This window comes from Chrysochloris asiatica, unplaced genomic scaffold (genome assembly GCF_000296735.1).
Source record: "Chrysochloris asiatica unplaced genomic scaffold, ChrAsi1.0 scaffold00035, whole genome shotgun sequence".
Lineage (NCBI taxonomy): Eukaryota > Metazoa > Chordata > Mammalia > Afrosoricida > Chrysochloridae > Chrysochloris > Chrysochloris asiatica.
In genome coordinates, this window is record NW_006408553.1 from 2838163 (window position 1) to 2850003 (window position 11841).

Consider the following 11841-nt stretch of genomic DNA (forward strand, 5'->3'; position numbering starts at 1 on the left):
ATGTGATTTCTGTGTATTTTATCTGGTGAGGTCTATGTGTGTAGTCACATATTATGTTGCTTAAAAAGTTATTTGGTATGAATAAGTCATTGGTTTTACAAAATTCTATTTTGATATCTCTAGCATTGTTTCTTTTCCGACTCTAGATGCTTTCTCTTTGTTTCCAGCCTATGTATTACAGTCATTGATAGTTACTTTATACATGTTTGATCAATTTCAGACTGAAAAAATTGGCAGAATTCTTCAATTTCATCATCACTGGCTTTAGTGTTTGGTGAATAAGTTTGAATAATAATGATATTAACTGGTCTGCCTTATTGTTGTTAAGTGAGTCAAGTCAGTTGCGACTCATAGAGACCCTGTACAAGGTTTCTGAGAAGCAACTGGTGAGTATGAACTGCCATTCTTTCAGTTTAAACTGACTATGCAGTCCAGCATGTATCCTACAGCACCACACAAGGACTCCTATCCTATCACCAACAGTTTTAAGGTAGATTTTAAATGTTATTTTTGATGATAAATGTGACACCATTCCCCTTAAATTGTGATTCTCAGCATAGTAAACCATATGATTGTTAGCTTCAAAATGACCAACACCAGTCCATTTCATCTCACTAATGCCTAGTATATTGATCTTTATGCATTCCATTTCATTTTTGACAGCTTCCAATTTTCCTAGATCCATACTTTGTCCATCCTATTGTCCAATTACTAATGGATGTATGCAATTGTTTCTCATTATTTTGAGTTGTGCCCTAAAAGCAATGAAAGTCCTGAGAGCTTTACTCCATTCACATCATTGTGGTCAACTCACTTTGAAGAGGCAGCCCTTCCCCAGTCACATTTTGAGTGTGTTCCAACCTATAGGGCTCATTTTATGCCAATATTCGTGTCCTCTTCGTTATGTTTAAATATTCAATGTTTTAGTGCTACCTGTCAGTGTTTCACTGCTATTCATACATTTTTGGTAACTAAACATTCAGAAGTAGTTAGTCTCTTCTTTTTCCTAGTCTGCCTTAGCCTGGAAGCTCAGCTGAAACTTGTCCACCATTGGTGTAGCCTGCTGGAATTTAAAATACTGGTGGTGAAGTTTCTAGAATCACAGCAACATGCAAGCCACCACAGTACAACAAACTGATAGATGAGTGGTGGTGGTTGTTAGTTGCTGTTGAATCAATTCCAACTCATACAGACCCTGTGTGCAATGTACAGCAGAATGAAACACTGCCTAGCCCTGCACCATCCTCACAATCCTATGCTCAAGTCCAATGTTGTAGTTACTGTGTCAATTCATCTAACTGAGGGTCTGTCTCTTTTTTTCTCGGACATTTTACTTACCAAGCATGATGTCCTTCTCCAAGGACTGGCCCTTATGATGCTATGGCCAGATGAAGTATGTGAAATGAAGTCTTGCCAATCTCACTTGTAAGGATTATTCTAACTGTACTTCTTCTTTCAAGACAGTTATCCATTTTTTTGGCAACCCATGATATATTCAATATTCTTCACAAACATCAATGGCATCAATTCTCCTTTGGTCTTCCTTATTAATTGCCCAGCTTTCACATGCATATGAAGTGATTGGAAATACTATTGTTTACTGCCTGCCATTCCAACTCATGGCAACCTCATGAGTGCAGAGTAGAGCTACAGGATTTTCAAGGCATTTTGGGAGCATATGTCCAGGTCTGTTTTCCGAAGTGCCTTTGGGTTCAAACTGTTAACCTTTCTACTCATAGTTGAGTGCTTAATCTTTTTCAGGAACCCTGAAAAAAATATTTAAATTGTTGTTGTTAAGTGCCTTCAATCGGTTCAACTCATAACAACCCTGTGTAGGGTTTCTGAGGAGCAACTGGTGAATTTGAACTGCCAATTTTATGGTTCAAACTCACTCTGTGGCCCAGTGCTTATCCTACAGTGCCACATATGTTTAAACACATGATTAATTCTTAAATTTATTTTTTTATTCAAAGTTCTCCTTTCTATGATCCAAGTGATTTCTCAGAATTAACACCTTTCCTCAGTCTACGTTCTACTTTAACTTAATTCAGTTTTTTCTTTTAATATTATTATGCCTACTTGCATTCTGAGTGGTGGTGGTGATGGTGGTCGTGGCCATAGAGTCAGTTCTGAATCATATTGACCCTATATAGTGTTTCTGAGGTTGTAACTCTTTATGGGAGCAGAAAGCCTCCTCTTTCTCCTGAGGAGTAGTTTGTGGATTCAAACTGCTGACCTTGTGGTTAGCAGCCCAATTCATAACCCACTGTGCTACCAGGGGTCCATTTCCATGTTTACATTTACCTGTGTCAGAGTCTAAGGAACTATATGAATCTCCTAATGATTATTGGGGAGTCTTATCTGTAGGATAAGCATTGTACTGCTAATCACACGGTCATCAACTCAAACCCAAGAGTTGCTTATTGTCTACCCTATATAAGGTTGATATGAGTCTGAACCAACTTGATAGCAGCCATGATGATGATTGGAGTGAATCCAAGACTACCAGTGATATCTCCTTTCTGGAAGCCCAGAGCTCTTTTAATTAGCACTATAGCATAGTGGTTATGAATCGGGCTGCTAAGCTCAGGATCATCAGTTCAAAGCTACCAGCTGTTCTGTGGGAGAAAGTTGAAGCTTTCTGCTCCTGTAAAGATTTACAGCCTCAGAAACCCTGTACAGGTTCGCTATGACTAAGTACCAGATCCATGGTACATAACAACAATAACAACATGTTTTTAGTGGAATAGTAGAGTTCAGAGCATCAGGTGTGTGAGTTTAAATTTTATTTTTTTATTTATTTAAAACTGTATCCATGATAAGATGCCAAAATATCTACATGAAAAATAAATGCAGTCACTGATTTATTTTACCTACACATTTTGATACACAGAATAAATCAAAATTCTGCATAAACTTGATGTATATGAACATTCAATGCAATGAGCAAAATAAAAAATTTAAACTTGTTATCTTATATTCTTCATATCTCCAACACTGATCACATCAAAAGCTTTCAATAAACATTTGTTGACAATATTTTTTTCTTGGGCAAATTTGAATGGATAATTGGACAAAAGTTTATAATAATTTGCTTTTATGTAGATGTCTGAAATTAGTTGCTGTTTGTACGAGAGGGCTTCAAAAAGTTTTGGAGAAAATTCCATCATCTTTTAATTCCATTCTTGCACAAACTCTTTGAAGCCCACTCATATGATCTGAAAGGAAAGTCACCAGAGTTTGAGGATTGAAATTGTTTTTTTTTAATTTTATTTTGTTAAGGAAAATGAGATACAGTAGATAATTAATAGCAAATGAAGCTGAAAGAGAAACATACAAGTACTTGCTTTTTTCCTTGTATACTGTGTTCTAGGGGCTGATCATTTGCCTAACCTATCTGAGCCTCTTGGTTTCTTCATCTATCAAACTGAGGTCATAATATTAACTCTGCCAAACTTACAGGAGTATCTTGAAATCAAATGGGGTCATTTTGCATAGGACTTTGTGAAATAAAGAATGCCATACAAACATTATAGTCCTGCAGTGGCACCGAAGGTAAGCACTGGATTGCTAACCACAGGGTCAGCAGTTCAAACCTACCAGCTGTTCCTTGGAAACCCTATACAGAGTTGCTATGAGCTGGAACTGACTGGATGGCACTTAATAACAACATACAAAAGTTAGGATTTAAGACCATTTGTAACTTCTTAATGGTATTGCCAAATCTAATGAAATTAAAGAATTCTAACAAGAGATCTGTATTTGTGCCAATTCCAAAGAGAGGAGACCCAAAGGAATGCAGAAATCATATGACAATATCTTTGACATCCCATGCAAGTAAAGTTTTACTGAAGATAATGAAAAAAATGGCTACAACCATACATTGGCAGAGAATTTCCAGATACTCAAGCCAGATTCAGAAGATGACATGGAATGAGGGGTATCACTGGATGAATCTTGGCTGAAAGAAGAAAATATCAGAAAGATGTTTGCCTGTGCTTTATTGACTACACAAAGACTTTCAATTATGTGGATCATGAAAAGCTATGGACACTACCATGAAGTATGAGTATTCCAGAACACTTAATTGTGCTCATGAAGAACCTGTATGTAGACCAAGAGGCAGTTGTTCAAACAGAACAAAGGAATACCGAATGGTTTAAAATTAGGAAAGGTGTGCACCATGGTTGTATTCTTTCACCATTTATTCTACTTGTATGCTGAGCAAACAATCTGAGAAGCTGGGTTAGATGAAGAAAAATGTGGCGTCAGGATTGGAGGAAGACTTGTTAACAACCTGCAATATGCAGATTATACAACCTTGCTTGCTAAAAGTGAAGAGGATTCAAAATATTTACTGATGAAGAACAAAGGCCACAGCCTTTGGTATGGGTTGCATCTCAATGTAAAGAAAACAAATATCATCACCATTGGACCAATAAACAACATCCATATAAATGGAGAAAAAAATGAAGATGTCAAAGACTTCATTTTGCTCAGATACAACCATCAACACTCATGGAAGCAGCAGTCAAGAAATCAAACAACATAGAGCATTGGGCAAATCAGCTGCACAACACCTCTTTAAAGTGTTGAAGAGCAAAGATGTCAGTTTAAGGACAAAGATACACCTTTCCCAAGCTATGGTATTTTCAATAACCTTATATGCATGTGAAAGTTGGACAGTAAATAAGAAAGACAAGAATTGATGCATTTAAGTTATGATTTTGGAGAATATTGAAAGTACTATGGACTGTCAAAAGAACAAATAGATCTGTGCTGGAAGAAGTACAGCCAGAGTGCTCATTGGAAGCCAGAATGGCCAGACTTTGTCTCTCATACTTCAGACATATTGTCAGGAGAGACCAGTCACTGGAGGAGGATATCATGTTTGGTAAAGTGAAGGGTCGGAGAAAAAGAGGAAATCCTCCAGCAAGATGAGTTTGTACAGTGGCAGCAGCAATGTGTTCAGGTGCAGCAATGATTGTGAGGTTGCTCCAGGACTGGACAATGTTTCATTCTGTTGTGCATAGGGTTTCTATGAGTTGGTACTGACTCAGTGGCACCTAACAACAACACCAGCTTCTTAAGTCTAAAATTGGTCAAACATGCAACCAAGATGATTGATAATTGCTTGTAACTGGAATGTGAAAATTGGAAATAAATAGGAGGGAAGAAAAATGTGGAGTTGGTAAAATAAATTATGCTGGAGACCTCATGATAGAATTTTTCAAAATCAGCAATTTATTATAATTACCTTTTTTCAAAAACATAAAACAGTGATTATACATGTTGACCTTTCCTGATGAAATACACAGAAATCAAATTGACTACAGCTGTGATAAGAGACATTGGAGAAGCTCAATATCATCATTAGCCAATGTAAGGCCAGGGACCAAATGTGGAAGACAATCAAATGTTCATAGGCAAATTAAGTCTGAACCTGAGGATATTTAAAACAAGTCCATGGGGGTCAAAATACAACCCTAAATCCATTGTATCTTACCTGAATTTAGAGATCATCTCAAGAACAAATTTTTAACTGAACACTAATGACCAAAGACCAGAGGAGTTGTGATGACATGGAGAATATCATACATAAAGAAAGCAAAAGGTCATTAAAAAGACAGGAAAGAAAGAAAAGACAAAAGTAAATGTCAGAAGAAACTCTGAAACTCACCCTTAATCTCACAGAAGCTCAAGTGAATGTAAGAAATGATGAAGTAAAAGAGCCGAACAAAAAATTGCATAGGTCACTTCTAGATGACAGAATAAAGTATTATAATAAAATGTACAAAGATCTGGAGTCAGAAAACCAGAAAGGAAAAACACACTCAGCATTTTGCAAGCTGAAATAAGTGAAGAAAAAAAAAATTCCAGACTCGAGTTTCATTATGGGAAGGTTCTATGTGCAAAATATTGAACAATATTGAAATATTAAAAGAACTTGGAATGAATACAAAGCATCACAGTACCAATAAGAATTGGCTCAGCCATTTCAGGAGGTGGTGTATTATTAAGAACCCATGGTACTCAAGGAAGAAGTCTGTGATAGTTATGGTCTTGTGTCAAATAGACTGGGTCTAGGTTCCCGAGGTCTGACAGTTAATGGGTAGTAAGTCCCTGTGATGAGATCTAATATAATGAACTCGCTCTTGATGTGATCTGATGTGATCAGCATTGATCTGATGTAATTATCTTATGTATTATAAATCCCCATGTCTATGATTTTAATGAGGTTGGATAAAATCTACAGGATTAGGCTGTATCGTGAATCAATCTCTTTTGAGATATAGAAGGAGAGGAAAGTGAGCAGAGAAACCCAGATCCACAAAGCAAGAATAGCCACCAGTAGAGTGAGTCCTTTGGGCCTGGGTCCATGCACTGTGAAGCTTCTACATCCAGAGAAAAACTGAGCACAAGACATAGAGATATTCAAAGAATACTGGGTCTACAGATGCTGAAAGGCGACAAAGACCTTTTTTCAGAGTTGGTACCTTTAATTTAGACTTCTAGCTTCTTAAGCTGTGAAAGTATGAGTATTCCTGAACACTTAATTGTGTTCATGAGGAATCTGTACATGGACCAAGAGGCAGTTGTTCAAACAGAACATGGGAACACTGAATGGTTTAAAATTTAGAAAGTTGTGTGACAGGGTTGTATTCTTTCACCATACTTATTCAACCTGTATGCTGAGCAAATCACCCAAGAAGCTGGGTTATATGAAGAAAAATGTAGTATCAGGATTGGAGGAAGACTCATTAACAACCTGCAATATGCAGATGATACAACCTTGCTTCCTGAAAGTGAAGAGGGCTTAAAACATTTACTGATGAAGATCAAAGTACACAACCTTTGGTATGGATTGCATCTCAAGGTAAAGAAAACAAAAATCCTCACCACTGGACCAATAAATAACATTCTTATCAATGGAGAAAAGATTGCAGTTGTCAAGGACTTCATCCTTCTTGGATCAACTATCAACACTCATGGAAGTAGCAGTCAAGAGATCAAATGACGTATTTATTGTATTAGGCAAATCTGCAAGATCTTTTTAAAGTGTTGAAGAGCAAAGATGTCAGCTTGAAGACTAAGGTGCACCTAACCCAAGTCATGGTATTTTCAATAACCTCCTATGCATGTGAAAGCTGGACAGTGAATAAGGAAGACCATAGAAGAATTGGTGCTTTTGAGTTATGGTGTTAGATGAGAATATTGGAAGTGTCATGGGCTGCCCATAGAACCAACAGATCTGTATTGGAAGAAGTGCAGCCAGAGTGTTTTATGGAGGCCAGGATGGCCAAACTTCATCTCTCCTACTTTGGACATATTGTCAGGAGGGACCAGTTGCTGGAGAAGGATATCATGTTTGGTAGGGTGGCGGGTCATAGAAAAAGCAGAAGACCCCCAACAAGATGGATTGGCAAAGTGGCAGCATCAATGAGTTGAAGCGTGGCAACAATAGAGAGGTTGGCCCAGGATTGGGCAGTGTTTCATTCATACTATGAGTCCGTACTGATTTGATGGCACCTAACAACAACAACAACAAGCTGTGAAAGAATAAATTTCCATTTGGTAAAGCCATCCACTTGTGACATTTTTGTATAGTAGCACTTGATAACTAAGACAAAGTCCAAGCTGAAATGAAGACATTAGTGAACATCAGTGCTCCAGGAACTGAATGAATGCCAATTGAAATGTTTCAATAAACTGATGCAGAGTTGGAAGCATTTACTCATCTATGTTAAGAAATTTGGAAGAATGCTACCTAGCTAAGCAACTGGAAAACATACATATTTATGCCCATTCCAAAAAAAGTGACCCCACAGAATGTAGAATTTACCTAACAATATCATTAATATCACAAACAAATAAATTTTTGCTGAAGATAATTAAAAAAACGGATGCAGCAGCTCATTGAATGGGAGATGCCAGAAATTCAAGCTGGATTCAGAAGAGAATATGAAAGAAGGGATATCACTGTCGATGTCAGATGGATCTTGGCTAAAAGTAGAGAATACCAGAAAGAAATTTACTTGTGCTTATTGACTTTGCAAAGTCTGTGGGAATTATACAAACTATGGATAACATTGCAAAAAATAAGCATTCTAGAATACTTCGTTGTGCTCACGTAGAACATGTACAAAGAGGTAGTTTTTTGAACAGCAAAAATGGGTACAGTGCTGTTTGAAATTAGGAAAGGTGTGCACCATACTTTTTCAATATATATGTTAAACTAATCATCTGAGAAGCTGGACTACATGAAGAAGAATGCTGCATCAGGATTGGAGGAAGGCTCATCAACAATCTGTGATATGCAGGTGACACAACCTTGCTTGTTGAATAGCAAGAGGACTTGAAACACTTGCTCCTGAAGGGCTAAGAATACAGTGTTCAATATGGATTACATTTCAATGTAAAGAAAACAAAAATCCTCACAACTGGACCATTAAACAACATCATGATAAACTGAAAAAAGAATGAAAGTATCAAGGATTTAATTTTACTTGGCTCCACAATCAACATTCATGGAAACAGCAGTCAAGAAATCAAATGTCTGGTTGGTTGATGATGCATGGAGGGGATTGTAACCATGGCAGTGAAATGATATATGACAGGATGAATATAAAGCTAATGTTCTCCCATGCAGACTATCACATAATTCACAATAAAACATTTAAAAAAATGATGTGGATGAAAAAAAGAAAAATAAATCAAATGTCATATTGCATTGAATAAATGTGCTGCAAAAGACCTCTTTTAGGTATTAAAGGGTAAAGATGTCACTTTGAAGACAGAAGTGTGCCTGACTCAAGACATGGTATTTTCAATTACCTCATATGCACGGGAAAGCTGGATAATGAATAAGGAAGACTGAAGAAGACTTGACACACTTGAGTTATGGTATTGGAGAAGAATATTGAAAGTACTAGGTATTGCCAGAAGAACAAATAAATCTGTCTTGAAAGAAGCACAGCCAGCATGCTCTTTAGAAGTGAGGGTGGCAAGACTTGGTCTCATGTACTTGGGAAATGTTATCAGGAGGGATCAGTCACTCGAAAAAGACCTCATCCTTGGTAAAATAGAGTGTCAACAGAAATGAACAAGACCTGTAAGGAGATGGATTGATACAGTGACTGCCGCAGTAGGCTCAAATATGGAAAAAAAATACTGAGGATGGCACAGAACCAAGCAGTGTTTCATTCTGTTGTGCACAGGATCACTATGAGTCAGAGCTGACTGAACAGCAGCCAACAATGACAACAATGGTGTCGATTTCTTCTAAGGCATGTACAAGACAGTAGCAATGGGAAATATTATTATCTTGCCTCCTACCCAAAAGCCAAGTTTCAAAGCTAATGCTTAATAACAACAGCAATAATAATTAAAGTGCACATGTGTTATTCCAACTGATGGCGTTTCTGAAACTGTTCTGACGTAAGAGTGGAAAGTGAATTCCATGAAGAATTGCTCTGGCTCAATTACTATGGCAAAATTGAAGACCTTTTTCCAATGTTCAGAAATTTATCCATTGCAAAGCACAGTTCTAAGAAACGCATCTGAAAATGGCTTTGGAACTCAGAGCTCAGGGACCACATCTCAGCATGGCATTTATTTACCAGAGAAATCATGGGAGACAGTGTTTTATGTGTGTTCTATGGCAAGCACTCTGGGGAGCTGGTCCTTACATTGATTTATTTCTGTCTGTGTTGTGTGTTTCCTTGAGTTTGAAGTTTGATAGGAAAGCCTCTGAAGTTCTGGTTGTGGTGGTAGTGGTGGTGGCTGCATGCCATAGAGTCAGTTCTGACTCATAGGGAACCTGTACAGGGTTTCTGAAGCTGCAAATCTTTATGGGAACAGAAAACCTCATCTTCTGCTAAACTATGGTAATCTTATATTATCCAATGGAGTCATTCAGGAGATAGGCTTGTCTCTACCTTAGTTACCTATTTATATTTTATTTAAGATGCTTTGAAGGTGTAGATAGTTTTTGGCTGGCAAAGACTTTGCAAGGACTAGGCACTGACCTTTGTTCCTTCATTTTATTGGCAGTTCAACTTGTAAAGCCCAGTGGTCTGATCTGAGGTAAGAGGTGGCATTCCCTGGAATGAACCCTAGACCAGGATATCATAGACAAGAAGACTAGGCTTGGAAATGTCCCAGGATTCTTTCTCCTCCCCACTTTACTTTTTTATTTTTGCAAACTAACTCATGAATACAAATAATACAAACCCTAAATTCCTAGAATGAATTCAGTCAGAACAGCTTGGAACTTTTTCCTCGAGAGTAGGGCTTCACTCAATTCCCAAGTCTAACTTCTCTTTCTCAATTTCACATTCTTATTGGGTGCTTTCCTATCTTCTGAAACTAAGCATCTTGGTCATCTTCAACATAAGACAGAACTTGGTAGCTTCAGATCTACTTGGTTGGGAAAGAGACAATTTTTCATGTTTCTATTTGAATGTTTATCTCATTTATAAATATAGGACCATTCCTAAGACATCAACAATGATTGTTAATGAATTAAAACAATGGTATTCTCATTTCTTTTGTTTTGTGTTTATAAAGTGAGTAGGCATTGAATGCAAATTTGTCTCGAGTGGCAGTAAGATTTTTCTGTTGTTTGTAGTCTTGGTTTTGTTTCTAGACTTCGTCAAAGAAAATTTATCATATTGTTGTTAGTATTTTGCCAAGGTTTTAGAATCAATCTGTGATTTTAAATATTTCACTGAAAAAATGTTCACCTTTAGAAATGTAACATATGATCTGCTTTATTCAAATGCTTTGTTTAGATTTATTTATTTAATGCTTAAATTCCTCCCCACCTCACTCCCACCTCTCAATTTGCCAATAGTGTATCAAGGTGTGATTTAAAATAGGAAACTGAACCAATGATCCTGTGAAGTTTCTATACTTCTTTAACTCAGTAGGGTTGAAAAGAGTACTTGTTTGGTAAAGACAGAGGGAGGTATGCAAAGGTTAAAGGGGGTAGAGCTAAATAGTGTTATATACACAACCTTTGAACAACAGTGTTCTGTGGATAGATACATGGACAGACAAGCAGGATGACTGAGTACAGGAAGAAGAGTGGGAACATACCCACAAATATATTAGGGTTGGAAAGAGGATATTTGTACATGGGTATTTGCTGCATATACAAATATGAATGTGGTGGAGCTTAAGTGGGCAAAATGATGAAAAACATATTATCAAACATCTTAAGGCAATGAGTTCCTTGGCATGGGGGTTCAGGATTATAGTCTCAGGGGATACCAGGGTGAATTAATATAATATAGTCTACAAAGACAATGTTTTACATCCAACTTTGGGGATAGCATCTAGTATCTTAAAAGCTCATTGAGCATCCATCTAAGGTGCAGCTATTGGTCTCTCCATGTGCAGAAGAAAGAGGAGTGATAAGAATTGAAGATGCTCGTAATCAGTTATCCCACTGGACTAATGAGACATGTGAATACCAGTCTTCACAACTCTGAGACCAGAAGAAGTTGATGTTGTCCTGCTACCACTACCAACGGCTCTAAAAGGATCACATTAGAACATTAGAAGGTCCTAGATAGAATGGGAGAAAATGTGGAACAGAACTCAGAATTACTATAAATATATATATATATATTGTTGTTGTTGTTGTTATGTGCCATGGAGTCAGTTCCGACTCATAGCGACCCTGTATAGGGTTTCTGAGGCTATAAATCTTTACGGGAGCAGAAAGCATCATCTTTCTCCCGCAGAACAGTTGGTAGTTTCGAACTGCTGACTCTGAGGTTCACATCCCGATTTGTAACCTCTACGCTACCAGAGCTCCATATATATATATAGTAA